The following is a 26,660-nucleotide window of genomic DNA, read 5'->3' as shown; positions in this document are numbered from 1 at the left end:
AATCAGTGTCACATAAGTACAATGGAGGATTTTATTTTATTCACAATTTTTATTTACTTTATTTATTTTTATTTATTAATTATATATTTACATACTATAAAAATCCATCTCAATAACTCTGAACAAACCATAAATAGATTATGTTTTTCATTAGGAAATAGGCTAAGCTTTGATTATTTACATCAGTCTGGATCTGTAATCTAAGGGTCTGCTTTGAGGTGTGTGCAGCCAAATAAAAAAAGGTCTACTGACTACCCTTCCATTTTTTTCCCTTAGGCCCCTCTAAACTGTATTATGATAATCATTTGTTAGCAATTTTAATCAATTTTGTTTCTTTTTAACAATCATTTTATTCTGCATACATAAAGGGTTCTTTTGTGTACAGTTGTCCATTGGCATATGTATAGCTATTTAATTTATTTTAATTTTGGATAGAGTAGCAATGGGTTAAAATCCCCATCAGTTTATAAAAAAAATTCTGTCTGCGCTGATAGGACGATTTTCCATAATTTCCTGTACCTGAAGCACAACAGGAAATGAGAAAAAAACATTTCTACACATGAGGACAATTTCCTTGTTAGTCTATTGTCACTGGACAGGTACACTCATTAAGAGTTTTACATCCACCTCCTGTTCTGATAAAAGTTTGGTTTCTCATCACTTTTCATCCCAGTGAAAATGGTTACTAGGGCAGATGTAAAGGGCGATTGCCCCAAGCTGGGATACAGACAAAGCTTTTAGCCTTTACATGCTCCACCCAAAAACAAAGAAGCTTATTATACACTTTAACTATAGAAATACAAAATACGAAAATGACAACTGTACAACAACTACGTACTGTATATCAGATAATGAAATAAGCAAAGCCATTTTTCCCCCAAAATAATGATGATCCAGAACAAGTTGAGGATGTTTATGTGGTATGAGAGATTATTATCTAAACAGGCAATATAATGCATCTTATGCATATAAAACTAGTTAAGGTAAATAATACCAAAAATATAAAATAGAACATACACATATTTTACCTAACAAGCTATTTCATTTTATAGGTAATATACAGTCTCAGTAAACAGGAAATGAGAAATATTAAATTTAAAAAGTCAATCATGGTAAGAAGGGAACAAATTATGCAAAATACCAATAAAAATACCAGTTTAGTGGTCGGGAAAAGCTTTTGCTAACAGTGCCAGTAATCTGAAAGTCTATCCAGTTCTATTCCACAAGTTGAATACTTTTATCAATAGCTGGGCAATGTATGTTCTGCAAAGTTATCCTTTTTTGGCCTTGTGCTGTTTCTAATCTTGGTTTACTTTAGATACCTAAAGTAAAATATTTATATTACCATAAATTTTTTCCCTTAGAAAGTACTCAGTACCTCTTACTTTAAAGGTGTCCTTGATGGACAGTTTCTATCATTGATTGAGGTCTCTATATATTACTTGTGTATCTTCTTTTGCCTTTCTTCCTATAGTATTAATTTTTGGGTTCATATTTTTTGTCTTAAAAAGCACTTTCACTTGCAGATTATTTCCTCCCTTTCCATTTATTTTATTTTCTTAGCTCAGATTATGGCCTACACATAGGGTTGCAGCAATTTGTAATTTTGATGATCTAAGTACACATATATGTACTTATCTTTCACAGACATAATCACAATGTCATTCTTTTCAATACCACAAAAGATGGATACAGCCAAGAGTTCTTAAAACGGGTTCATTAATTATAAAAAAGATAAGAGTTTCATCAAGGATACACACAAGATACTATTTATCTTTTTCACAGGGAAAGTAAATGAAATATTTATTCATGGACTTGGAAAAAGCTTATACAAACTGATTAATTAAGGGCATTTTTTTTTCTCCAGCCCTTTGGTTTGTATAATTTCAACAATTACAAGGCAACTTACACAAAATACATAAAATAAAATGTATTATGTCATGGAAAAAAGCTTGTCATCTTTAAACATTTTCTGTTGTTATATCTGAAAGCTAAAAGCGTATTTATTTCTAGAAGTAAGATTTGAAAAAATTGTAAATTTACTGAAGGTAAGCTAGATCAGAAAGCTAGTTCTTATACTTAATCAGGATAATAAGAAATAAAAAGATTAAAAAAATCAAATACACATAATCTCTCCCCACATATGCTTTCTGTTATTTTTTTATTAACCACTTCAATACAGGGCACTTATCCCTTCCTGCCCAGAACAATTTTCTGCTTTCAGTGCTCATACATCTTGAATGCCAACACTGTACTCAAACAAAATTTGTATCATTTTTTTCACACAAAAAGAGCTTTCTTTTGGTGATATTTAATCACCCATGGCTTTTTATTTTTTGTGATATAAGTGAAAAAGAGCAAAAACTTTGAAAAAACAACCCACTTTTTTTAGATTCTATTATAAAAATTTGCAAGTTTTTTTTCTTCAGAAATTTGGGCCAAAATATATGCTGCTACATATTTTGGGTAAAACATAACCCAAATTTGTGGATATTATTTAGTCTGTGTGAAAGTTTATAGAGTCTACAAGCTATTGTGCCGATCACTGAAAATTGATCACACCTGATGCACTGATGGCTCCTTTCTTAAGGCCATGAAATATCAGGACAGTACAAATATCCCTCAAATTACTATTTTTTGAAAAGTAGACAGTCCAAGGTATTTAGTAAGAGGCATGGCAAATTATTTAAAGTTGTAATTTTTTTCCCCACAATTCTGGGGAAAATTAAGACATTTTTTCTTTTTTTTTTCCACAAAATTGACATAACAAGGTACTTATCACACACAGCATATGTATACTTCCAATTACACACCAAAACACATTCTGCTACTCCTCCTGAGTATGGCGATACCACATGTGTGAGACTTTTTCACAGCCTGGCCACATAGAGAGGCCCAACATGCAGGGAGCACTGTCAGGCGTTGTAGGAGCATAAATTACACATATAATTTCCTAATGACCTATCACATTTTTGAAGGCCCTGGAGCACAAAGACAACTGAAATACCCACAAAATGACCCCATTTTGGAAGGCAAACACACTAACGTATATTCTATGAGGCATTATGAGTCTTTTGAACATGTTATTTTTTTCCACAAGTTTTTGGAAAATGCAGAAAGAAAATTAAAACTTATTTTTTTCACATAAAGTTGTCAGTTCATAAAATATTTCTAACACATAGCATGTACATAGCAAAAATTACACCCCAAAATACATCATGCTACTCATCCCAAGTATGGCTATATGAGGCATTATGAGTCTTTTGAACATGTCATTTTTTTTAAAACATCCCAAGTATGGCGATATCACATGTGTGAGATTTTTACACAGTCTAGTCACATACAGAGGCCCAACATGCCTCCATCAGGCGTTCTAGAAGTATAAATTACATATCTAATTTCATTCCCACCTATCACATTTTTGAAGATCCTGGAGCACCAGGACAATGGAATTACCCACACAATTTTGGAAAGCAAACACCCCAACATATATTCTATGAGGCATGGGCTGCAGATAGGTACTTGGGTACTATGATGGGTTGGAAGCAGGTACTCAGGTACTCTGATGGGCTGCAGATAGATGCTCAGATGGGCTGGAAACAGGTAGTTTGGTAATCTGATGGGCTTCAGACGTAATTGGGTACTCTAATGGGATGTAGATAGGTACTCGGGTACTCTGATGCTCTGCAGATAGGTACTCGGGTACTCTGGGCTGGAGACAGGTACTCGGGTAATCTGATGGTCTTCAAACAGGTACGCGGGTACTCTGGGCTGGAGATAGATACTTGGGTACTCTGGGCTGGAGACAGGTACTCGGATACTTTGATGGGCTGCAGATAGGTACTTGGGTACTTTGATGGGCGGGAGACAGGTACTCAGGTAATCTGATGGGCTGAAGATAGGTACTGGGGTACTCTGATGGGCTGCAGATAGGTACTTGGGTAATCTGATTGGCTGCAGATTGGGTATTCTGATGGGCTGGAGATAGGTACTTTGGTAATCTGGGCTGGAGACAGGTTCTCGGGTACCCTGATGGTCTGCAGATAGGTACTCGGGTACGCTGGGCTTGGGACAGGTACTCTGATGGGCTGGTGACAGGTACTTGGGTACTCTGAGGGGTTGTGACATGTTCTTGGGGTACTCAGATGGGCTGATGACAGGTACTCTGATGGGCTGGTGACAGGTCCTCTTTATTACTGGGGGCAATCAATGTATATTGGTGTGTACTGTAGGCAGTAACTAGCTGATACCGCAATCTCCACCACCGATTGTGTGTGAGGAGGAAAACCCGGTAACAGCTAATTACGGTGGCTTGTTACATTCTGTTACTGGTTGTGATTGGACATAGCTGGTCACGTGGTAAAGAGACAATTTCTCTTCACCCCGATCGGGGATGAGCTGTATTAGAGTGACACGCCTCATCCCCGATTTCTGCTCTAGCATGAGCGGCATGCATGAGGACAGTGCATGTGACTGGCTGTGATTGAGCACAGCCAGTCATGTGATAAAGAGCCATTTTTATTGCCTCTATACACTGATCAGGGATGGGCTGTGTCCTGATGGACACGCCTTAGCCAAGATGAGGCGTGTGGCTTCCCCGAGGGGCGTGCAAGAACTGCGATAATAGGTATACATCATATGACGCCCGCTCGAAGGGAGCGAGTGTTCCTGCCATCGTCATATTACTATGGCCTTTTAGGGAAGTGATTAATAATCCATTTTGAATTAAAGATAAATTATAATAATCTTTGGATTCATGGAGGTCTGATCAGTAAAATTTTCAGATGTCCGAATAACATGTTTGTGCAATGACTCACGTCCTTCACATCACAGCCACCCCTCTTATATTACAATCCCCTTCTTACATCATTGTCCTCAGTCCCCCCTTACAGCGGTTTCTTCTGCCCATCACCTTTCTTCACATCACTCCGACAGTATTGTCCTCTACCCCTCTTCACATTACCCCCCACAGTAGTGTCCTCTGCCCCCTTCACAACCCCCCCACAGCAGTGACCTCTGCCCCCTCTTCCCAGCATCCCCCTAAAGCAGTGCCCTTTGCCCCTCTACCTAGCATCCACCCACAGCAGTGACCTCTGCCCTCTCTTCCCAGCATTCCTGTACAGCAGCACCCTCTGCCCCCTCTTTCCAGCATCCCCCCACAGCAGTGTACTCTGCCCCTTCACATCACAGCCTCCCTCAGCTCTGCACCTTCACTCTAGTACCTTACTCGGGTACATAGAGCAGAGAGCGGGAGGCAGGATAGATCTGGATGGAGAGCAGGAGTGGGAGCTGCCAGGGTTAACATTTCAAGTTAATCAGCAGGTGATTGGTAGCTAGGACCGACCTGTATCCTTACAACTAATAACTTGCTTGTTAACTCATTAAATCCAGCAGCTCCTGCCCTCCATCTAAAGCTTCTGTGCCACTTACTCTCTGTCTAGAACTGTTCTGCCTCCCTCTCCACTCTGCTGTGATAATGACAGCAGTGGTAGTGGCTGAAGTGAAGAACCGGCTCCTAAAAAGTGTGAATGCAATGGTCTGAATTGGGACAGTGATTCTGTGGGATGCTTGCTTTAGTAGATATGTAGTATTATTATTATTTTTTAAAGGTAAAGGTTAAGCCCACCTTTTACAAATAAATAAATAAATAAATAATTAAAATAAATGCATATATCTTTGAAAGAAAAAAGTGCATACTGTATATTGCTTTTTTGCCTAGTAGCCTACAAAGCATTGAACTTGCAATCAGTGAATCATAGGTGCAATGCCAGACTCTTGAATAGTCTTCCTCCATCTCCTTGGCCATGCCAAGGTCGAGGTTTTCAGTTTAAGAGTTGTAAGTAGTGTCTACGATGACAACACTGGTGATCCATTATGAACTACAAGTCCATCTGTGGAAGATGGGACTTTTAGTTCATTCATTCACAATTTCAAAAATGACAGCTGCTGAGGGGATACAGTCCCTAAATATAGGTGGAACATGTAACATGGTGCAAAAGATGGAGTTAGCTTTTAAAAGGGATCTGAACTGTGGAATAGTGCCAAAAATGACAAGCAGGTGACAAAGGAATAGTTACTAGTTTTATCTGTAGTCCTAATGTGGTAGTTTTTTTTTCCATATTACTGATTTACTATGCCTTGTTCTGCTTAGTGTCTCAGTGGGATGGTGTTCTCCTTAGTAGAGGTGGGTTTTTGCTTCCTAATGCCAGAGTTTCCCCCAGATAATGGGTAAAATAATAACTGTTGAGTAATTATTCAAGAAACATCAGAAGTGCAAAAAGCTCCACAGATCCACAGAATGAAGATTCTTGCACTGCAGGTTTTCTGGTACAGTTTTCATACAGTAGGCAGAACAGTGAAACCACAGTAGTGACATCACCAAAGCTCACTTTTAATGTCATGAGACTAGCAATCAGTTGCAGATAGACATCTATGAGGATCAGGGCACAGCGCACTCACAGACTAGGGACAGGGAGGAGACCTAATTGTGGTTCTTTTTTTCATTTTGAGGGAATCCAGATCTGGTGGTCTGTGGGACCTGCTCTTCTGATCTAGAACGCTCATGCAGGTGTGAAGTGACAAATCAGTTTTATTAGTGATCTATTACTGGCTGCAGTCAGCTAGCAACAGATCACTATAGCAATGATCTACTTCACAAGACTCTGCCCATGCCTCTATACTGAGAGAAAGTGCTGTGATGTTACAGGTCATTATACTTCTGATGAAAACACAGTGTGGGTGCATTGATTTTCATTGTTCTGTTACAAGCATTTCAATGGAGAGCCAAATGTTTCAGCTCCAGTGCTGGATTCTGTCTGTCACAGTCAGCAGTTCCAGCCTGCATCCCACCAAGACCTGTCAGAGCTGCTGATTCCTGATACAATTTTAAAATGCCACAGAGGCAAATAACCACTATCCCAGCACCATTTTAAAATGGCAGCTGGGAAGCAAGTGGTTAGCTACAGTAGAGAAAAGGCAGGTCACCAGACTGGCTGCTGGGCATGTGCCTTATGCTATATTAGTGAATTGTCCCTCTTATGTATGTACCCTCCTTGTTGGTCAGACATTGACAAGTATTTTTTAATACAAGGAATATCTATAAATCTATATTTATTATATGCTAATAAAAACCTCAAAAGACAAAATAAAAAGGTAAGTGTTACTTACAGCTGAATCAGAGGATAAGAAAAGTTTGCTTTATTACCAAAGCCATTGCATTCAAACTTTATTCTAGGCATGCTTTGTGTATTTCTTCCAGATCTGTGCACTAAACCATTGTGAATTTTTACCTCAGTGCAGGAGCTTCCTGCATTACAGGCTGATCACTGCTGTTACAGAGACACAACAGGAAGTGAGAAGAAATCTCCAAAGTCACACAGCTATTGCCAGGATAGCCGTCCTCAATGGAAGATCTTCCCTGGATTTCTGTCCTGGAGATAATTGTACCATTTTGAATTCACTGAAACTCTTTTTGTTCCAGTGAAAATGAGCACCAGAAAAAATAGAGATATCCATTTTTCAAAAATCAATGGAAATAACCTTTATGAGGGTCCTGACCTTTCCCTACTCTGTACAAATATAACAAAAAAAAGTTTTGGCTTTAAGCACACTTCAACGCACTTCTTAATGTTAACCCTCAGGTTTGCAAGATGAGGAAAAAGTGTGACCAGGCAGTAGGAAGAGCGAATATAAATCTAGTTTGCATCACTAGAGGGGTTAACAGCTGGAAAATTCCCCTATATAGATCTTTCCTGAGACCTCATTTGGAATACTGTGTTCAGTTCTGGAGACCTCACTTACACAAAGATATTGATAAGATGGAACAAGTCCAGGGAAGGGTAACAAATATGGTAAAAGGTTTGGGGGATAAAACATATCAAGAGCAACTTCAAGAACTTAAGCCCTGGAAGATTTTACCTCCTTCCTGACTAGAGTACTTTTTGCGATTCCGCACTGCGTCGCTTTAACTGACAATTGTGCGGTCATGCGACGTGGCTCCCAAACAAAATAGAGGTTTTTTTTTTCCCCCACAAATAGAGCTTTCTTTTGGTGGTATTTGCCGTTTTTATTTTTTGGGCTATAAACAAAAAAAGAGCGACAATTTTGAAAAAAAAACACATTCTTTTTTACATTTTGTTATAATATATATCCCCCAAAAATATATATAAAAAAAGTTTTCCTCAGTTTAGGTCAATACGTATTCTACTACATATTTTTGGTAAAAAAAAAATTGCAATAATCGTTTATTGATTGGTTTGCGCAAAACTTATAGCATTTACAAAATAGGGGACAGTTTTATGGAATTTTTATTAATAATTTTTTTTTTTACTAGTAATGGCGGCGATCAGTGATTTTTATCATGACTGCAACATTATGGCGGACACATCAGACATTTTTGACACATTTTTGGGACCGTTGTCATTTATACAGCAATCAGTGCTATACAAATGCACTGATTCCTGTGTAAATGACACTGGCAGTAAAGGAGTTAACTACTAGGGGGTGGTGTAGGGGTTAAGTGTGTCGTAGGGAGTGTTTCTAACTGTTGGGGTGTGGCTACGTGTGACAAGTCACTGATCTCTGCTCCCGATCACAGGTCAACTTCCTGCAAATGGTTAACTTTTTGATGAAACTGTATATATTCCTATAGATATAAATGGCAGTTGGGCATGCAATTGGGATATGACTGACAATAATTTTTCATAAACATGGATTGGCTAATTATACATGTTCATGTCTGTGGAGAAGGGAGGGAAGTAACAGCTAAGCACCATCAACTCTAGCTTATCTCATTGGAGAACTATAGTGATCAACCACTGAAAATTTAACCATGACAGTCTTTTCCTAAAAAAAGTCAGCCAAGCGATGTCTGGTGAAGTATAGGGCAACATCACCAGACAGACATCGCTTGCCTGACTTTTTTTTAGGAAAAGACCGGTGCTGTCATGCTTACATTTTCAGTGGCTTATCACAGACATGTGTTCATTGCTTTAATTAGTCATTATAGGCCATTAGGACGGTGTCTATAATGTGATTTTTCATTTAAATATGAGGATTCATTTAAAAATGAGCTTCAGGGCAGTTTTCCTTAACCACATAACCCTCTTGTGCCAAGATTCACGCACTAAACACAAATGATTCATAAAACAAAATACGTTTCTTTACGATCATTTTCACTATACCAGTTTGCCTAGATTGCCTTTGTTTTAAAAAAAACAAACCAAGACCACAGGGAAACAGCAAGGACAAGTCTGTACAATGTTATGTAAGGGCACAGATTATATGTATATGTCTTGTGGGTTGTGGTTTAGCACAATGCAGCCTAATGCATTAGTAGAAATGGGCCCTTAGGGTTGGCAAAGCAATTCATTTTTTTTTTTACAGGCATCTGCCTAAAAATCATTGGAAATATTGTTGCTTGTAAGGGTCACTTCTTCACTAAAAAAGCAAAGTAAGTACGTTTTACTAGGGGGAACCATTGCATCACATATGCTGGGGTATATGTGCATATTCCAGAATACTGTGTTACATAGAGTAGGCTGCTGAACTCCCAACAACATGTTGTACACCACATATTCCTGACCACTGCACTCTGTATGGCCTGCTATATGTTTCAGACTTTGATCACTAAACTCTGTACAATGTGCTGAAGATTCCATAGTTTGGATTGTTGCACTCTGTATACCATGCTGTAAGTTACATACTCATGATTGCTGCACTTGTATACCCTGTTGTATATTAGATACTCCAGACTGCTGCATTCTATTTATTTATTTATTTCAGTTACTTATGTAACGCCATCAATTTACGCAGTGCTTTACATATTCATTGTACATTCACATCAGTCCCTACCCTCAAGGATCTTAAAATCTAAGGACCCTAACTCACATTCATACATACTAGGGACAATTTAGACAGGATCCAATTAACCTACCAGCATGTCTTTGGAGGGTGGGAGGAAACTGGAGTACCTGGAGGAAACCCATGCAGACACAGGGAGAACATGCAAACTCCAGGCAGGTAAGGTCGTGGTTGGGATTTGAACCAGCGAACTTCGTACTGCTAGCTGAGAGAGCTACCCACTACACCACTATCTAATACGGTTCACATTACATATTTGGAAGCACTGATTTCTGTACACGATGCTGTATGATACATACTGCAGATCATTTCACCCTAACACAGCAGTGATTTGGCAATTTAAGTAACGAACAGACTTTCTATGTCACTTCACTGCTGGGAGAGTGAGCAAAGTGAGATAAATCTTCTAAGGATCTTTGTTGTGAAGTTAGAGGATGAATGAATGCACAGGCTCTGCAGCTACAGAGGTTAGTGAGGGCTTGTTTGAAAAAAAAAAAAAAAATACTGCCAATTAAGAGTATGTAAATACTTGAATTACCAAAGCCACACTTTCACATTTGGTGGGAATTTTAGAGATTATATTTTGTTTGCATGTGTACCAATAATATGTACTAACAATTATTTACAACTTACTTTTTGAAATGTAAATTCTAGTTTAGGTAAATGTATAAAATCATTTATACTTTTAATGCTATATGTTTGTACTGTATCTTTCAGAAAATATTTGGTAAAGGTGATCTTTTGTGAATATATAAGTTGGTAACATGTTTCAGTAGTGCATGCAAAATAATGGGATATACATTGCCCCACAAACTGGAAATATCTGGAAATATAAAAAGTTATCTGGGCCAAGATATTAAAAAGATTTACTAAATGAACCCAGCTATTCTGTTACCAGTTGATACTTAAAGTGGTTCTAAAGGCGGAATGTTTTTTACCCTAAAGTGATTGTAAAGTCTTTTTTTTTTTTTAGTTAAACATAACAAACCTGTTATACTTACCTGCTCTGTGTAATGGTTTTGCACAAAGCAGTCCCGATCCTCCTCTTCACAGGGCCCTCCAAAACAGCTTGCTATGGGGATACCTGAGCCCAGCCACTGTGTCCATTCAGACACAGAGCCATGGCTCACCCCATCCCCTTTCTCTCCTAATTTCCTGCCTGATTTTAATTGACAGCGGGAGCCAATGTCTCAGCCAATGAGAAGAGGAGTCCTGGGACAGATGAGACATTCCTGCATTATTGCTGGATCTAGATGGGCTCAGGTAGGCTTTGGGGGCTGGGGAGATGCTGCTGTACACAGAAGGCTTTTTATTTTAGTGCATAGAATGCATTAAGATAAAAAACTTCTGCCTTTACAACCCTTTTAATGCATTCTATGCATTAGGGTAAAAACATTCTGTATGTGGTTCCCCCCTCAGCCCCCCTTATACTTACCTAAACCTCCTCTTGATCCAGCAATATGCACAAAAGCAGAGGTTCTATCCCTCCTCATTGGCTCAGACACAGCAGTGGGAGCCATTGGCTTCCACTGTTGTCAATCAAAGTGAGGGAGTGGAGAACAGGAGCCAGGAGCACCGGTGGGGGTCCAGAGAATAGGAGGATAGGGGCTGTTCTGTACAAAACCAATGCACAAAGCAGGTAAGTATAACATGTTTGTTATGTTAAAGGGAGAAAAAATTATGCTTAGAATCACGTTACTCTTTAATGCTTCTGTGAACACAAAATTTGACACAATATTTTAAACCGATGTATTATCCCATAAAGTGCAGTAGAAAATAAATGGCATTTCTTTCCCTAATGTATTTCACCCTGTGCTGGGACTGGCATCTATAGACTGTACTATTCTTATAGGAAGCAACAAGATACTGTATATCACAATTCCTCTACGGCAGATTTTAAGCTTCCATATATTGGAAAATGGGAAAGGGCCCTCTGCACATCCTTTTCTGATAAACAGATTCAAAGGATTCTCCTTTTTACGTACAAAACATTAATTTGCTTATGATACCAAGATTCAGGATTTAAAATTGTGAAGAGATGTACTATGCTCCCCACAGGATTCATAAAATGTCCCCACAATGACTGGAGACATGCTAGAGATGCAGTGGGAGACTTGCTGTATATTTCTTGGTCCTGTAGTGAGCGCCAGACTTTTTGGTTGGAGGTACGTTGACTTACCAAAAAATTCATGGACTATGACAGTGATGGCGAACCTTGGCACCCCAGATGTTTTGGAACTACATTTCCCATAATGCTCATGCACTCTGAAGTGTAGTGGAGCATCATGGGAAATGTATTTCCAAAACATCTGGGGTGCCAAGGTTCGCCATCACTGGACTATGAGATCTCTCAGGATCTGGCCTTTTTTTTTGTTACAGCAAAAAAGATTCCCAGTATGACCCTATAGATGATCTATTGTTACGCTTTTAGTGAGTGCAGTGAAAAGTTGCATTTCTATCTTTTGGAAACAGCACCAATCACCTTCCATCACAGTCTGGTGGGCTAAAAATTGAGGAAATCAATGAGACTGAGGACCTGATTACAACAGAGAAGGGCACATGGGAGAAAATCCTCAAGAAAAAGATCTATTGCTAGTCTTTGTGTACTCCTCAGCTTACAAATATTTGCTGGACACAACATGAACTAAGTGACATATGCCCCTTTCTGTTCTCCTACCCACTCTGAGGGCTATCCCCCAATTCCCCAAGTTCCCCTCCCCTTATGCCCTCTCAATTTGCTCATTTTACTCTTACTGTTTTTTTGTGTGTGTGTGTTTGTGCAGAGGGTATTGCATGATATGCTGTATGTGGCAGTTTTGGTCTTTATTGTGCATTATTCTTAGCCACTCTTGGAACCAGTGAACAGTTCTGTACCAATATGTTAAGCAGACCACTGTTTCCGATATTGGGTCTTGTTCATTGAGTTGCTTTATTAGGACTTGGATAGGGTTGTGGGCAGCAGGAGATGTTCAGAGTGCACAAATCCACAGAATGGTCGAAGCTGCCTAAAAACCCCGTTTGTGGGGGAACTAGTTCTATTTGTATCTACTTGGGGTGAGCAGCACCCTCCTAGCTCTTTACAGCACTGTGTTCTCCTTTGATTGCCAATCAGACTGGGTGGATAAACACCCTTTTCTCTTTCCTTTCTTTTCCTTTTCTTTCTCTTTTTCTTCTTCATACTATCCCTTCCCTTTTCCCTTCCCCCGAATTGAACACAGGAGGGTTAAACATGAGCTTGGCCTAGCATAACTAACATTGAGGAATTGATTTGTCCTTATATGTATATTTTTATGCAAACATCGTTATAGTAAATATGAATATGTTTCAGGGTAATGATTGGCATCTGTTGATGTCAGGGTATGAAACAGAATTTGAGAAAAGTGATCGGGTTGATACTGAGATTACCACTTTGACCTCTAAATTAATGAGAACACTTGAAAGGAAATCAGCACTATTCTGGCATATCAAATCGTTCGAAAGATATAAGAATGAAAAGATTAACCCTTTAGGTCTCCGGGTCCAAAAAAAATAAATTTTTTTTTTTTCCAAATATAGACCTAATTAGCAATGAATGCAAAACAGAATGGGAGGCCAACCTAAATGCTTGTTCTCAGCAAATGATGATTATCCTTGTCAGGGAGTACACCAGGCAAATTGAACTCCTCGACAAGGAAATCCACACTTTGGAAATGGCTCTACAACCTTATGCGCCACATACCCTAGCTGTAGAAACCCGGACTAAACTCCAGGATGACCTATCCACTTATAACAAAAATATTCTACGCAACAAGGAGTCCAAATACTGGAGGGACAAATTTGCCTTCTCAGAGGGACGAGCCTATAAATGGAGTATCAATACATAATCCAAAAAGAATGTTAATGGAAAGACACATCTTCCCAGTAAAAACACAAATAAACTCAGGGACGTGTCTAACTCTAACGAACAAACTAAACAGGTGCAAAAATCACGGGGAAAGTTCAAAAGGAATCGTAGTAACAAAGATTCCCCTGAGGGTAATACTAAGAAACGCATTACCGATAACACCCCAACAAGATCTTATTGCAACGGGAACAGAGGTGGATACATAATTTGGATGCCACCTCTGCCCCGGGCCTAAACGAATCGACCTCCTTTGCTCCCTTCCTTAAAGGATTTTCCTCTGGAAGGACACAATAAAGCTTCCCTTGCTCTGCAGTGGGGTCCTCTCCTCTCCCCTACCCGGGCCTCTCATCTTCCTTTCATTATCACATCTCAGGTTCTCTTTTTTCGTATCCGCTAATAGACTATTTCGGATTATTTTGTATATGCAATGTATCCTTATATTAGTGATTACCCAGAAAAACCATGTGTCTAACTGTCATGTGTTCTAATTGATGTACATTTTATTATAGTTTGCATATTTGCTTTGTTCAGGTTCTTGATAGAGACTCATATTTACATGATAATAGACGCCATTAAACTTTGTAGAGTATTATATAACTATACAACTTGATTGGTGAATTCCACTTGGCTTTGTGTGATGCTATGCCCCGACCTGCCACCTACCTTCCCTTTTCCCCCACCTTCGGATCTTCTCCCCCTTCACTAGCACAACTTTCTATTTTAAAACTTTTTTTTTTTTTTGTCCTCCATGCTCCTCACCTCCACACTCCCCATCCCTTCATCAGTCCCGAAGATCCTCGGTGGGTGCTCAGGGGGTACCTGGCTAGTCTCGGCTCTTGACATCGCTTAATTTTTATTTTATAATATAATAATTTTTCCTTCCATTGAGAAGATGTCTCTCTTCCCTCGAAATCTACAATGGTCCTTTGCCAATTTACAGTCCAGAGGTGGGGAGGGGACAATTGGGTCTGCCCCCTGTACTGACTCCCCGGCAAGGGTAGGAGTGGTTTCTGCTTGTATTTTACGGACAGGCCTCTCCACTGGTTCCCCCTCCCCCCTTGTTGAGGGATGGTGGACACATATTCCCTTGCCGGCGGCATCCTCGGACACTTCCGGGCGCACATCTCAGGCACGTCCGCTCGTTTGGGAGAACGTGCGTGACATATACTTCGCGCGCGTCCGTTCGATCGAGCGAACGTGCGTGACGTTGTGACGCCACGTGTTTGCGACGGAAGCGACATCATTTCGGGGCCGTTTTCCGGCCTTCCAGGATGCCGGGGCGGCCACACGAGGCTGATCCTATTCAGGCAGCCAATGCGTTCGGGATACACCGGTTGATTGGTGGGCGTATGCACCTGTAGCCAATCTCCAGGCTTTATATACAAACCTGCCTTCATAGGAGGTGTACATTCATCCAGGAGGAAAGAAACCTGTACCTGTTGTTTGGTGAGCACTTATTTTCCCTTTGTATTTGACCTATACTTGGTGACGTACTGCACCAAAATAAGCCTTTTTATTGGCTGTTTAATATGCGGACTGATCTAATTAATTTACAGATCGGACTTCAGGAAACATGTTGTAGGGACTGCGCCAGTTACCCCTTGTGGATTAACGCCTAAGTCGCCGTCCCTCATCTTTACCTTCTGGAACAGTCTCCCATTAGGTCTTACAATCCAGGTAATAATCTCACCACCTGCCTGGCTGTTCTAATGAGGCTAATATACTTGTTTGGTATTTTTTCACACTCTACACATATACACTCCTTTTTTTTGTATGTATATATCATCATGCACTTGACACTCTTATTGACTATGTCCCCTACTACTGTCACTCACTTCAGCGCATCTTGTTTTTGCACACCTTCACATGCGGTGTTTTTTTGTTGCATGATTCTTATATATTTTTCTTCACTTTTTTACTATTCCTTTGCGCATTCTTTCTTTCTCTGCTTGAGTGCACACTCACACCGTTTTTCACCAGTCCACTTCTCATCACCTTTTCATTTCCCCCTTTCCTCTTTTCCCCCTTCTCTTGTGTGTCATGGCTCACACAGCAGCACACATTTACACACTCACTCATCTCTGGCTATCTTTTCCTTCGTTCCCCTTTTTCCTAGGCTCCTTGGACTCCCAGGCATGGCCCCCCCTCCCCCTCTTTTTTCTTTCTCTGTCCTGGCCTTAGAAAGCATGCCATATGGATATTTGGACAATTGGGGGTGCACATGTATATATATATATATGTACATGTATACAACCTTTGGCATACATAGTGAGGATATGATATCATTAGCCTCATATCATGTATGCACTCCATGTTTCCAATATTAAATAATCCTCGCTTTTAATTAATTAATTTCTTGCCTGTTGTTGGGATCTCGCTGCAGGTGTCGCTCGCCATATCTTCGGTGTACCCCTACTCGCACCTACCCCCCGGAGTTTTCTCTTCTGGGGGGCAAGGTAACAGTGTGACCTCCCGTGAGTCACGCCAGTGGGTTTGTGACGTCGCCTCCTCCTCCCTCTGGCATCTTGGCAACACATACGGACCAGGTACTACTCAAGATGCGTAAAGGAAATTGAGACATTGCCCTATGGGGGAATTTTATTCGAAGCACTATAATCCACCTTACCTACCTGGAAGTACATTATTGGGTAAACCATTTTAAATTAATATTGGGTATCCCTAACATGTACAACACCAGATTCCTTTATTCAGTGTAATCTTGTTTTTCTTTTAACAGACCACCATCTCTGAAGAAGACCCCCTTTGGGATTGAAACGCATTAGTTTTATGCTCTCACTGTTATCTACCCATACAGTGTAACATAGCTGTGTCTGTTATTTTACTTCCATGTGACATTATATGTACTTTATATACATGATTTTGTCTGTTATTCAAGTGTTCAGGTGAAGCTCATGTTTGTTTTTACCAATTAATATTAAAATACCTTTTATACTACTTCTATTGGCTTCTATTACTGTCTCTTGCTGCCTAAAAACCCCGTTTGTGGGGGAACTAGTTCTATTTGAAGCAGGGAGATCCTTGCCCTGCTGGTGTCCAGGTACAACTTTCTCTCCAGCAAGGAGAACAGAGGGCAGCATAGTAGTTCTTAGAACAGTAGTCAGGGGAATTAGTGCTTTTAATGATCTCACACTGCTGATTTAAAGCTATAAGACTGAAAGCAGAGAACGTCATAGGCACTGGAAGTGCATTGTTGTTTTAGGAGGATTTCAAGACAAATTGTACATTTTTCAAGGTACTGTTTATGCACAAGCAACTTTCCAAAATGTCACTTATAGGACATAAAATCTTCACTTTTATTAGTTCAGGTCTACTTTAATAAAACAAGCCCAATGAGTAGATGTTGTGAGGCCCATGGATCAATTTTTTTCATTTGGGACCTGCAATAGTTTTTCTATACCTTAGGAACAGATCATGTCCTTGCTTTCAGAAAAAAAGAGTCAGAGCTCATTTTAAAAATGTCTGCAACATGGTAAATTTAATTTCAATCTAGGTCTTATTTCCATTTTTTAAATGACCTTCAGTCATTCAAGAAAGTTTCACTCAGTGTGGTCTAGTTGAGTATGACCTTGAAACATGATGTACTTGCCAAGTGAAAGATGTGCACCAAATACAGAAAAGGAGTCATTGCTAGGTGTCATGGAAGTCGGCTTAACATTTCTCAAGTATTAATATCCTTGGGAAATGTATAGCTTTTTTTAGCTACACAAGCAATAAAAAAATACAGCTTGATATAAATAATGTTAACACTATGTATATCATTGTGTATAGTTTTTAAATATTTAAGTACATAAGGACAGACATTTTTGTTCATTACATATGCAGGCTCTTTTTTTCTGTTTATCAGTGCAACACAGTGGCTGTGCCTTACTGCTTTTTCTCGTGCAGCAAGTCTATGGGCTAATTTATTATAGCTTATACACATATGCTGTACAATGATGATTGTGGACAACCAAGCAGTATCCTCACATTTATTTTGTGTAAAGTGCTTACCTGCTCATTCCTATGGACAGCTTTTTCGAAAAAGAGGCACACAATGTTTTTTTAAAGAATGACATCTACTCAATTGTAATATCCCAATATTCCAAATACCTATCAACACCTAAAAGAGATATCTCTAAGTTTAAAATAAATGGTCCCATGAGCTGTTATTATTTGACCCATAAGGGGCAAGCACATAACCAGTAAAGTCATAGTGAAGACAGAACTCCAGCATGCTTGTTATAGCCAGAAAGCATCATAGTTAGGTTGACAAATTACATACTGTAAGTCCATCTAGTTCAACCAATAAAAAAAACAAAAAAAACAACCATACAATCCCATATACACAATCCTATACCCACAGTTGATCCAGAGGAAGGCCCAGCACAGCATGATCCAATTTGCTACAGCAGTCTCTATTTGGAGATCAAATCTCTTTTCCTCCAGACATAAAGAGTGTCCCCTTATCCTCTGTGATGGCCTTAAAGTAAATAATGCAACACCAAGTTCACTATATGGACCACCTGTATTTATACATGTTGATCATATCCCCCCTTAATCTCCTCTTCTCCATGCCTCTTATCAGTTTGGTTGCCCTTCTCTGCACTTTCTCCAGTTCCTCGATATCCTCTTTGAGAACTGCTGTCCAAAACTGAACTGCATATTCCAGATGAGGTCTTACTAATGATTTGTACAGGGGCAAAATTATATCTCTCTCTCTGAAGTCCATACCTCTCTTAATACAAGAAAGGACTTTGCTCACATCAACACCAATAAGTTAGCATGACAGTCAATAAACTAGCATTTTAAAAAGGAACAGGCATCAATATAAGCCTCTATCATATTTCTCCAGCTACAGATTTAATTCAAAGCAATAGGTATGCATTTTCTTTGGCCACATGAATTTTGTGGTTTCATTGCTTTAACATCCTACTGCAGTGGGGACAGAATTGAGGCCATAATTAGACACAATACTGCTCTAAACACATTTGAATGAATAATCCCTTTTGTACAGCCTCTGTAAAAATTTATAAGGGGAAGCACATCAAAACCTTCAGATTCAGATACCTGTTATATACAAAAAGTATATACCGTATTTATCGGCATATAACATAAATTCAGGGGGAAAACGGGGGTGTGTGTTATACGCCGATTCCCCTCCTTTCCTCCTTTCCTAACCTTCTGTGCCACTCTCGGTGGCTTTCAGGTATTTTCGGCTGTTCTCGGCCCGGGTATATTCGGCCTTTCTCGGCTATTTTCAGGCGCATTTGGGCATCCTCGGCAGCTTTTGGAAAGCCGAAAGCTGCCAAGAACGGCCGAGTGTGGCTGAAAATAGGCAAGAAGGGGCTAAAATAGCTGAGAACACCCGAGTGTGGCTGAAAATACCCGAAAGCCGCTGAGAAAGTCAGAGAACGAGCGCCGCCGAGATACACAGGACATCCGCTCTGTATCTCAGTGGCGCCATTTTTAAAATGACACTGACAAGCCTGCAAACGACTGACAAGGCTGCAATGCAAGGCTGCAATGGAAGGCTGCAATGCAAGGCTGCAAATGACTGACAAGGCTGCAATGCAAGGCTGCAAATGACACTGATAAGGCTGCATTGATGGGCATTGAAATGTAAGTTTTTTTCCCTTAAACTTTCCTCCTAAAAGTTTTTTTCTTTTAAATTCCCTCCTAAACTTGGGGTGCATATTATACGCCGGCGCGTGTTATATGCCGATAAATACGGTGGATGTACTGTAAGTACGCTTCCTCCTAGGTGGAGATGTGTGACTTAATTATAATTACAAGAGACACAGCAGTGGCATCATTGACTCCTATGGCTGTCAATCAAAGCCAGTTAGCCAATCAGGGGACAAAATGGGCAAAATATGTTAAGTATTGCAGTTTACCAGTCCTTACATGCGGTAGATCCAATCATTTTCTTTTTAAGGCTTTTTTTGATTTATTTATATCTGGTGGTTCTGAAAATAACAGGAGCCATGTTGTCATTTCAGGTTGCTTCCCTGATAAAAACTACAAACATGTCCATGTCTCTTTATCTCTATTACATGGGGGGGGGGGGGGGCAGTGCTATTGGTAATTAACAGAAGATAGCTAAGAAAGAAGATACTCTTTGGTGCAAATCACAGGTCGTGACAAGGAAACTTTATTTATGGCAAGATTAACAGGTATTTTCTGTACTTGCTAAAAATGATGTTTTAGGTCTGGAAAAAAGAAAAGAATGTAGCCAACACAGCTAATTACTGTAGGCTGCAATGTATTATATTGCTGTCCTTGGGTTTAAATTATTGTGACAGTAATTAGCAGGCTTCAATGTTAAAGTGTAACTGATTTCATAAAGATTTGTTATAGAGAAACATTTAAAATGTTAATTGTGCATAATTAGTACCCTAAAAAATGTACCTTTTGTCTGTAATGCCTCTTGAAAAATAGCAAGGAACTTCCTGTCACGAAAGACACCTGGGCACTCCTATGCCTTCCACCACATAGCTACAGTGTATCTACTGTATCTACAGTGTGAGACACTTTGCAGATAAGAGCAAACAAATAGTAAGGACCGATTCACACTATACAGGGTGGCAAATTGCAGAGCAGCCAGAGAAAACGACATCCTGCACTGTGCTCTTCCTACATCTCCACTCTCGAACTGCCGTCTACTTCCCTGAATGTCCTATGTGTGCCCTATGTGATGCTCGCTGCTCCCCTTTCACCTTTACTGACTGGGACTGCAGGTTGTGGAGGGAAGGTTAACAGTTCAGTTTGTGAATCAACAGGAAGAACTCTGTACAGAGCACTTCCTGTTCATCCATGAGTGTTGAGTTGCAGGAGGGATGGAGATTGAGAATAATTACATTTTATCACTAGAGATTGTTGATTTACGCAATATTATACCTCCCAAATGTTGGAGATGAGAAGAGGGAGACCTATTAGCAAAAGTGTGTAAGCATAGGACGCTCCTTGCCACACCCCCTTAACCACTTCAATACCAGGCACTTAAACACCTTCCTGCCCAGACCAATTTTGAGCTTTCAGCGCTGTCGCACTTTGAATGACAATTGCGCGGTCATGCTACACTGTACCCAAATGAAATTTTTATCTTTTTATTCCCACAAATAGAGCTTTCTTTTGGTGGTGTTTGATCACCTCTGCGGTTTTTATTTTTTGCTAAACAAATAAAAAAAATACCGAAAATTTTGAAAAAAAAAAAGTTTTTTTTTGTTTCAGTTTCAAAACTTTGCAAATAAGTAAGTTTTCTCCTTCACTGATGGGCACTGATGGGGTTACACTGATGGGCAATGATAAGGCGGCACTGATGGGCACCGATGAGGTGGCACCAATGAAGTGGCACTGATGAGGTGGCATTGATGGACACCGATATGTGGCACTGATAGGCGGCACTGATGGGTAGCACTGATGGGCGACGCGGATGGGCACTGATAGGTGGCACACATTGGCACTGATAGCTGGCACGGATTGGCATGGATGGGCATGGATAGGTGGCACAGGTGGGCATGGGTTAGTCGACACAGGTGGGCATGGGTAGGCGGCACAGGTGGGCATGGGTAGGCGGCACAGGTGGGCATGGATGGGCACTGATAGGTGGCATGGATGGGCACTGATAGGCGACACAGATGGGAACTGATAGGCGGCATTGTATTATAATATATTGTACTAATGGATGCCAATCAGTGCCAATCAATAATGCATGCCAATCAGTGATGCCCATTGTGGGCACTGATTGGCATCCATTATGGGCACTGATTGGCATCCATTGTGGCACTGACTGGAATCCCTGGTGGTCTAGGGTGGCATACCTTGTCCTGGGCATCCCTGGTGGTCTGGTGGCGTCCCTGGTGGTCCAGTGTGGGCATCCTCGGGGGGGCTGTGCTGATAATCGATCAGCACAGACCCCCCCTGTCAGAGGAGCAGCCGATCGGCTCTCCTCTACTCGCGTCTGACAAGGATTATGCAACCACTTTGCCACCGTCTATTTGTTATAGGGCGGGCGGCAAGTGGTTAATAAAGGAGAATTATACAGAAAAATGATTAGTTAAAGCCATAAGTGTTTTTGTTTACCACTAATATTCCTTTGTATTGGCTTATGAAATTTACAAATGCAGCAATTTAAAAATTGGCTGAAATATTTAGTACCGGAAAACATTTTTGAAAGATAAAAAGTGCATTTTCTATACAGCTATAAAAATCAGACCAAAATGAGGAACAAATGAGAAGGAAAGAGAGACAGAGGGTTCAAAATCAGGGACAGTTGTAAGCTATGATTGCCTCCAAGGGGATCAGGAAGGAATTAATTTCCCCTGTTTGGGCAAATGAGACCATGCTTCATAGGGTTTGTTTCCTTTTTCTGGATCAACTGTGCGTATAAGATTGTGTATACGGAAGTTTTCTATCCGTCTATCTTTTTCTATTGGTTCAACCTGATTGTGTAATTACCTAGACCCCTGATATTTCCCAAAAGTCCCTGGATTGGTTAAAAAACAAAACAAAAAAAACCTATAGAATAAAAAAAAAAAAAGAATCCACACTTGATCCAGCAATGTGCATGAGCGCAGCAGCTACTGCTGCTGTCATCTCCTCATTGGTACCAATTAATAGCAGCAGGAGCCATTGGCTCCTGCATCTGTCAATCAAATCCTGTGACACGGGAGCAGGGGGCATGGCAGAGTCTGGCTGTCTGTGTCAATGGACTTGGGAGCGAGCCCGCATTTTCCATGGGGGAACCCAATGAAGAGGAGGGGCCTGGAGCACCAGAGCTCTGGAAGGGGACCCCAGAAGAAGAGGATTGGGGCTGTTCTGTGCAATACCATCGCACAGCGCAGGTAAGTATAGGCATGTTTGTTATTTTTATACAAAAAAAATTAAGCTTTTCAACCACTTTAAGTCCAAGGAGGTGCATGTCATCTCTTTTATTTACAACTTATATATATATAGAGAGCGTTGGGAGACAGCTATCGCTACACTCTTGAGGATTCTAACAGGATTGATACTTATTTCTCACACAGCAGCCGCTCTTCCCACCCCTCCCTTCTGCTTTCCAGTCACAGAAAGCTTTGTATTTGGTGAATGGGTTTATATAATACAAAGTGCTTTGCAAGAAGAGAGGGTAGGTGGGCAGAGCAGCTACAGACAACTCTGCAGTAGCTGAGACCCTAAGATCCAGCGACAGAGCTCTGCAAGTATAGTGATAGCTGTACTACCGGTGCTCATTAGAAATGTAAATTGTAAATTAAAGAGATAAGGTGGCATGCACACAGTGCTCAGTAAAACAATTGGTTGCAAATAAAAGAGATTACATGCACCTCATTAGACTTAACTCATAGCAAGCCAGCACATATGGAGTTCATCTTTAAAGAAAAATGTAACTAATATATCTAAACTTAAGACTCTGCTTAATATTGTTTCTGATTATTCAAACAATACAATAATGTATATAATTCATTTTCCATTCTGTGTTGTGCATAACGTTGAGGAATGTAATAGGCTAAATGTAATTAAATTATCTTATGGGTGATGTCCTGATTCCTTTTTTTGCACTTCCAGTTTCCCAATAAAATGCGCATTAAAATTAAGATTTTATTTAGTGTTAAGATTAATTAAATTGCAGGCATAATTTACTATCAGCATGACATATGATACTTTAGTTCTTCTTTACTTAATAAAAAATAAATTGATGGGAAATAAATGTTTATCATGTTTATTTCAAAAATCAAGACAAATTTGAAGGTCATTAAATAAACTTTTTGAACTAAGATCAGATCAATGGTTATTTGTTGCCAACATAAGCTTTATACAGTATATTCATTAATATTTAACTTTTCGACTTTAAAAACATTTAAGTTCAGACTTTCTGATGTCATAAAATAACCTTTTCATTATTTCAACGACTGATGCTGTTATGTTGATGACAACATAAGCTATATACAATTAAGCTATACTAATGTATAACTTTTTGACCGTAAAAACATTTAATGAGTTTAGATTTTCTGAGTTGATAAAAAAATCTTTCCAACATTTCAACAACTGATAATGTTATGTATTCTCTTTAAATATCTATCTTTTTTTTTTTGTATATTCACACACATCTTTTAATTAGCTAGCATGCATACTATTCTCATTTGAGTCAATGTTATTGAAATGAGAGTTAGATGAAATTATTTACATGCATGCATCAGATGTGTCCTTGACAAAGTCACTATTGTGCTTTTTTACTTTCCAACTGGTTACAGAATTCTGTAAAGCCTTAGCAGAACTATTATACCATGCAACATAGCATAAAACCCAAACAATAGAAAAAAAAATAGCCTGTACTTAAATAATTTACATATTCAAATGATTTTATTATCCTCTGTGATGCTGCTAAAAAATAGGATTAAAACACTTGGCAGTGAAATCTACATATGTGTTTCCAAAGAACGTTTATAACATAACAAATGCACTACACAGTAATGAACATCAGAAAAACTGGTAATTAACAGCTACTTAAATAGAGATCACTGATACAGATTAAACTCATTAAACAGACAGCACCTACTAGGAGGCAAATACAAACAAACAATCAAACAAATGCTGCCTGCCTTTCCATAATTATATTACTTACAACTACCATGATTTAACAAGTCTACTTGAGCGCAGTAACATTCTCATTATCAGTCAATAGAAAAACAAACAAAAGTAAAAGAAAATAGCAAAGCAGGAAAGTGCTTAGGTTTTATACAAAATGTTCAGTTAATATCTGACAAATATATTATTATTGTTTTACAGGTATAAAATAGCATAAAAGAACTACATGAGGAGCAAAGCAAACAACTGAAAATAAATAAAAAGCAGTGATTGAACAAGTGAAAGTATCCCAGTGTCTCTTATTTGAAGTAGATTCTCCATCAAATGATGTATAACAGCAGGGTTAATCAAGACCCACATACATTTCTTTGCATTATATATATACTTATAGCTGGTACAGGTCTATTTGATAAACTAGCATGTGCAGCCTACAGATAAACAAGCAAAAGTAAACAGAAATTTTGAGACTTTCCACTGCAATAGAAAAACTACATGGCAAATTGGCTATCAGAAATGTATAAAAACACTAGCAAGCAATACACAAAACAAAATAACAATAAGTAATTTAACAACCTAGATGTAGCATGTGAAAGCTTTATTCCAGTCGTATTGCAGTAATTGTGTTCATCTAAGTGCTAATAAATAGGTTTTTATATTTATAGCTATACAAAAATGTAAAAGAATGACATCAAGTGCAAAGCAAAAAAAAAAAAAAAAAGTAGGGAAAATGTGCTGCAGAATGCCACAATGGAGCATGTCAAAGTTTTACTTCAGAGTAACTAGTTTCTTTATCTAGGTGCTGCTGCTAACCAGTACTGGTCATGCAGATACTGACCTGTTAATGCTACCACTTATGAAATACAATGCATTTTTTTTTTAAATCAGCAGTGCATTTACCTGACAAATCCCCTTCTCTTCAGATTTGCCCCAACACAAATCTTCTTTCTTTAATTTTGTACTCTTCATCTTCTCTGCTGCATGGAGTAGTGATCCTGTTTAATCCCAAGAATAATGTGCCTCTTTTTTTTTTCTGCTACAGAAGAACTGCTTTACTTCTTCCCCTTATAAATCAGACTAATGGAGCTTCTAGATTAGATTGATCTTTTCACTATGTGCTTTTCTCAAGCATTTGACAGCCGTTCTCGCTGCTTAAAGAAGCCAGGCACTACTAAAGTGCCTGCAAAGATTTTTTTTTCAAAACCAACTTTTTTTTTTTTATTCTTTTTTAGCCATGCGCTGATTTTTAGCTAGCACAATTTAGCATGTCCCATATAGAGACAAGAGTGTAATTTCTCCTAGAACTGTAGCTATAGGCTAATACTGAGCACCGTTGTCTGATTCAAATCTCTTCTAACAAATCAGGTGACATCTAACTGGATGTCACAAGATGAGACTACAATGACAGTTCACTTATCCCTTGGAATCAATTCTCCCACAATGCATCTGTCAGACAACTCTCACTCAGTAAAAGCAATTTTTCCTTGCTGCCTGACACCGTAATTGCTCTAAAATTTTCAATAAACGTTTTACAAGATCTCCCCTGAACCATGATGAAAAACTTAACTTTTGCAAAAAATGAGAGGCTGACAGGAAAAAGATAAAATGGCCCTTTTTATTCCTGATTTCGATTTTTTTTTCCTCCAGTGCCACGCTGGCTTGAGCAGGAATTCTTTCATATCATCAACAAACTGTTGAACAAAAGGATAGATTACGTCCCATTTATTTCGTCAATCAGATTAAAAGCTCTCCTTTGCAGCGCCCTTTACTGGAGAACTGTTTATGATGTCCTTTCTAAGATTCCACAGTGGTTTCATATCATCTAAAGTATGCAGGCACAAAAATATGTAAACACAAAAAGCAGCATAAGAAAAATGACATAAAAATATCTATCTATCTATCTATCTATCTATCTATCTATCTATCTATCTATCTATCTATTTATCTATCTATCTATCTATCTATCTATCTATCTATCTATCTATCTACAGTGTATAAATTTAAAAATAGACGCGCAATGGCATATGGAAGGATTCGATCTCTTTTTTTTCCTGCATTCATTCTAGTTATGGTAAAAATGTATATTTATTTATATTTCTGAAAATTCTGGCTAAAATGCTAAATACAAATTAAGCTTGTTAAAGTCAAACTGTGGGCAGGCTATGGACAGTTAACTATGGTATTAAGAAGCAGTAGAAAATACTTTAAAACAAGTCGATACTGATCTCTGAGGTCTGCACTGTGGAATAATTCATCCTCAAGATCCTAAAAAAAACATTTTAACTTTTGTTTTTTTCTATGGACTATAGATCGTAACACTGGGAACCAATCTAAC

At 39.1% G+C, this 26,660-nt stretch overlaps 1 long non-coding RNA gene across 4 annotated transcripts in view; it reads right to left on the bottom strand.

Moving 5' to 3' along the window:
- LOC143940936 (uncharacterized) overlaps positions 1-25,691 on the bottom strand; it is a 277,425-nt gene extending 251,734 nt beyond the window's left edge. The window contains exon 1 of one of the 4 annotated variants that reach the window (XR_013263956.1): positions 25,226-25,691. This is a non-coding gene — a long non-coding RNA (uncharacterized LOC143940936). The remainder of the gene's footprint in view (positions 1-25,225) is intronic. The other 3 variants (XR_013263959.1, XR_013263958.1, XR_013263957.1) reach the window with 3 other exon arrangements.
- Positions 25,692-26,660: the final 969 nt, after the last annotated feature.

This window comes from Lithobates pipiens, unplaced genomic scaffold (genome assembly GCF_037356315.1).
Source record: "Lithobates pipiens isolate NorthernLeopardFrog02 unplaced genomic scaffold, aLitPip1_a1.2 Scaffold_3, whole genome shotgun sequence".
In the NCBI taxonomy this organism is placed as follows: domain Eukaryota; kingdom Metazoa; phylum Chordata; class Amphibia; order Anura; family Ranidae; genus Lithobates; species Lithobates pipiens.
This window is presented reverse-complemented; position numbering and strand designations above follow the sequence as displayed.